The sequence below is a fragment of the Galeopterus variegatus genome, unplaced genomic scaffold (genome assembly GCF_000696425.1).
Source record: "Galeopterus variegatus unplaced genomic scaffold, G_variegatus-3.0.2 Scaffold352, whole genome shotgun sequence".
NCBI classification, from domain to species: Eukaryota; Metazoa; Chordata; class Mammalia; order Dermoptera; family Cynocephalidae; genus Galeopterus; species Galeopterus variegatus.
Window position 1 is genome coordinate 39982 of NW_007726463.1, and position 5015 is coordinate 44996.

The following is a 5015-nucleotide window of genomic DNA, read 5'->3' on the forward strand; positions in this document are numbered from 1 at the left end:
GTGGCAAGGGATTTCATGGTTCACTTTTTTGACACTATTGTCTGGCTAGGATCCTGCTGGAGCTGCCAATTTGGCACAGCTGCCTCCGTTTCTGCTCAGTAGCCTGCTGGTGCCTCAGGTGTGTGGTTGCCTCAGATATTGGGCCTCTCTGGGGAGGTATCTCTCTGGTTGGCATGCACTCGGCCGGGCTGTGGATGGGGTCCGGCAGCAGTGAGGCCTACCTGCTCAGTCGTGTGCTGGCACCACGAGGCGTGTGGTCTCTGCAGATATTGAGCCTCTCCAGTGGGGTGCCTCTCTGGTCAGTGCACACTTGGCTGGCTCAATCTTCATTTTTTAAAAAAATCTATGTATAGCCAGTAGCTCTAGCATCATTTTTTAAAAAGATTATTCTTCCTTCATTAAATTCTCTGAGCAACTTTTTTGAGTAATCAACTGGACATACTTTTGTGGTGTTATCTCTTGGTTCTTCATCCTTTATCATTTACCTATGTGCCTATCTCTTCCCCATTACCATGCAGTCTTGATTACCACAGCTACATAAGTGTTGAAATCTAGTAGAGTGCTTCCTTTCACTTTTATCTCCTATAAAAATTATTTTAGCTCTTTTAATTTTTTTATTTTTTCCATAAAATTTTATAGTAAACTTAATTTTGTCCAAAATAAACTATCTGGGATTTTGATAGGATTGCGTTACACATATAAATCAATTTGGCAAAAATTGACATCTATACTATTTGTCTTCCCATCCGTGGTCATGGTATGTCTATCCATTTACTTTGATTTTCTTTGATTGCTGACATTAATGCTTTTTAGTTTTTGGCAAACAAATATTGTACATGTTGTAATAGACTTACATGTACATATGAAGTTATTTCAAAAGCTTCTGGAAATATTTGTATTATATTTTAATTCTATTTTTCTACAAACTTCTTGAAGTATTCTTATTTACTTCATTTGAGTGAATGTAAATATCATTGTATTTTTAATTTTATTTTGCCTGGGGTCACTGCTAGTATACTGAAATTAAATTAATGTTTGTATATTGGCAATATATACTATGTCCTTGCTAACTCACTAATCTAGGAGTATTTTTTTCTTTGTAGATTCCTTGGGATTTTTTATGTAGATCATTATGTTATCTGTAAATAGGGACAGCTTTAGTTTTTCTTTCCATCTGTGTGCCTTTTGTTTACTTCTCTTGTATTACTGCAGGATAGAACTTCTCTTAATGTGTCAAATAACTGTTGTGACAGCAGACTTCCTTACACTGTCCCTGAAATTAGAGGGATATCATTCAGTATTTTATCATTAAGTGTAATGCTGGCTGTCAGTTTTTGTAATGCTTTTTATCAAATTGAGAAAGTTCCCTATATTCCTATTTTTCTTAGAGTATTTACCATAAAAGGGTGTACTAGTCAGGGCTCTCCAGTGAAAGAGAACTAATAAGATATAAATAGTTTTATAAAAGGGATTGGTTTACACATCTGCAACCTTAAGAACCAGGAAGGCTGATGGTGTAATTCAGTCTGAGTTTGAAGGCCTGAGAACCAGGATGTCCAAAAGCAGGAGAAGATGGATAAATCAGCTCAAGGAGAGAAATTACTCCCTTTTTTTGTTTGTTTGTTTTTGTTCTATCAGGGCTCTCAGTGGATTGGATGATACCCACCCACATTGGTGAAAGTGGATCTTTTTATTCAATCTACTGATTCAAATGCTCACAGACACACCCAGAAATAATATTTTACCAGCTCTTTGAGTGTCCAGAGACTGGTCACTGCAGTGGTTGGCCTTATTATGACTGAATATCCCTCCAGCAGGGATGAGGGGGAGGTGTTTGGTTACCAATGGATGAAAGTCCAAGTTTCTCCTATAGTCTTCTCTGTCATTGTGGAGGTGGAGTGAGTGGGTTTGGTGGCTTTCTAAACACTCAGCAGAGATGAAAGTCCAAGATCCTGTTAAGAATTCTGTGACATCATAATGTCTAACTGAATTTGTCAAGGTGGCTGGATACATGTTTAATATACAAAAAGCAATTTTTATTTATACTCAAAATAACCAAGAGGAACATCATATAAAGATACCACTTAAAATTTCAACAAAAAGTGTTAAATACATAGAAACAAATCAAATGAAAGGTGTTCAAGAGCTCTTTAACCAAGAGCTTCAAAGTATTACTGAGAATGACACGAACAAAAATGGTGGAAAAAGGACCTCCATAAGTTGAATTCTACATAAAAGCAACAATATTGCCAGCACTTATTTCTTCATAACTCTGAAAATTAGTCAAAGGCTTACAGAAACCTGAGTAATGTTTATTCAAAAAAGTTATTGATTCTCAGTAAGAATAGTGAGCTTTGTGGCTTTTAATTTTTTTTTATTGAAACACTATATATATATATATAAATGGGTTACAGACATATTTCAATGCATGTATACGATGTGTGCTGATCTATTCAGGTTTAGCATATTCATCATTAGAAATGTTAATCATTACTTTGTGATGTGTACATTTGATCTCTCTTCTACTTATTTGTAACATGCAATAAATTATTGTTAATTGTAGATTTCTGGGTCTACTGTGCACCAATAGGACTTATTTGTACTATCTAGCTGTAATTTTGTGTCCATTAACAAGCCCCTCACTATTTCTGCTCCTCCCTCCCCTTTTCTGCCTCTAGTAACCAGTTCTTGTCTCTTTTTTTAGCAGTTCAACTTATTATTTATTTGATATTTTGTTGTTGTTTTATTTTCTTTTTTAGGTCCCACATATGAGTGAGAATATTTGATATTACTCTTTCAGTGTCTAGCTTATTTCACTTAACACAATTTTCTTCAAGCTCATCCATATTGCTGTGAATGGCAGAATTTCATTCTTTCATATGGCTGAGTAGTGTTCCATTGTGTAAATGTACCACTTTTTCTTTATCTAATCATCTGTTGATGGACATTTAGGTTGATTCCATATATTGCCTGTTGTGAACAGAGCTGCAATAAACATGGGAGTGCTGGTATCCTTTTGACATGATGCTTTATATTCCCTGGGGTATATACTCAGTAGTGGGATTGCTGGATCATTGGTAGTTCTACCAGTAGTTGTTTGAAAAATCTTCATATTATTTTCTGTAATGGCTGTATTAATTTACAATCCCATCAACAATTTATAAGAGTTTCCCTTTCTCTTCATACCATCCAGCATTTGTTATTTTCTTTCTTTTTAATAATGGCCAGTCTGACAGGGTGAGAAGATATCTTAATGTGGTTTTGATTTGCATTTCCCTCATGATTAGTGATGTTGAGCATTTTTTCATACACCTGTTGGCCATTTGTGTGTGTCTTCTTTTGAAAAATGTCTGTTGAGGGCCCTTGCCCATTTTTTAATCAGGTTTTTTTTTTTTTTTTTTTTTTTTAACTACTGATTTGTTTGAGTTCCTTGTATGTTCTGGATATTAACTTTATGTCATATGCATAGTTTGCAAATATTTTCTTCCACTCTGTAGCTGGTCTTTTCACTGCGTTGATCTTTTCCTTGGTTGTGTAGAGGCTTTTTAGTTTGATAAAATCTCATTTGTTTGGTTTTGCTTTTGTTGCCTGTGCTTTTGAGGTCTTATTAATAAAATCTTTGCCTAGTTTTATGTCCTAGAGCATTTCCGCTGTGTTTTCTTCTAGAAGTTTTATAGTTTTAGGTCTTACATTTAAGTCTTTAATCCATTTTGAGTTGATTTTTGTATATGATGAGAGATAGGGGTCTAGTTTCATTTTCTACACATGGATATCCAGTTTTCCCAGCACCATTTATTGAAGAGATTGTCCTTTCCCCAATGTGGCTTTTAAAATTGCCCCAGTCCCTTCTCCCACTATCTAACTCCTTGATAACATTGAAAAATAACAGTCAGTATTCCCAATGCAGCCTGGAACTCACTGTAGAGAGCAGAAGACTGCTGGAGTTCTTTCAAATCTTCATTCTCAAAGAATTTTTTTTTTTTTTGTATGCTGATTCCCAGCAGTAAGTGTGGAAGAACCCTTTTACAAAGCTGTTTGTGTTTGACCTGACTTGGAGTGCATCCAGTGAAAAAAGCCTTTTCTTCATTGGTATTTATCAATTTCAGACTTGTATTTTAACTTGGCAGTTGCCTGATTAAGTGGATAACAATTGGGGCAAATAGGCTGACCAAATGCTTAAAAGAAGAAATCCCATATTATCTGGTGTCCAGAGCAAGTGCTTCCTGGGTCACCGACGAGGTCATGAAACATGTGGAGGTGGCTTGCACAGGAAGTTCACTTTCAAACTGCCCCTTAAGTGGCAGTGGAGAGAACCCAACAGTCCAGAAACCCAGGCATGGAGACTGATCCTATAGGAGGAAGGGGTTCATCATGGCTGATGACCTAAAGTGATTCCTGTATAAAAAGTTACCAACTATTGAAGGGCCCCATGCTATTGCTGTGTCAGATAGAGGTGGAGAACCTGTTGTTAAAGTGGCCAATGACAATGCTCCAGAGCATACTTTGAGACCTGGTTTTGTATCTAATTTTGCCCTTGCAATAGACCAAGGGAGCAAACTTGGACTTTCAAAAAATAAAAGTAACATTTGTTACTATGACACCTATCAGGTGGTTCAATGTAATCATTTGCCTTTGGCGGTGAGTTTCATAGCGAGCGGCAATGCCAATAAAGGACTAATTGTCAGCCTAGAAAAGGAACTTACCCCATTATTTGAAAAATTGAGACAAGTTGTGGAAGTTTCTTAATCTGATAGGGATTTTGTCGTGTTTCTCCTTAGTATTATAACACAATATTAATTAAACAGTCTTTAGATCACAATAATACTTGTATCAATGTACTCAAGAAAGGGCCCCTTTTTTCACTTTTACTAAAGAAAAGAGTCTATAGGTATAATTTATGGAAAGATTGATTTTTATATTTCCCTGTATAGGGTCTTTTCCTATTTTGTAAGATCTACAGGAATGGTTCAGTCTATCACAGCTCCCATGGAGTTAGTCCAGTCACCAAATATGGA

General features: G+C 36.1%; 1 pseudogene; it reads left to right on the plus strand.

Moving 5' to 3' along the window:
• Positions 1–4371: 4371 nt before the first annotated feature.
• On the plus strand, positions 4372–4746 carry LOC103586566 (annotated as a pseudogene).
• Positions 4747–5015: the final 269 nt, after the last annotated feature.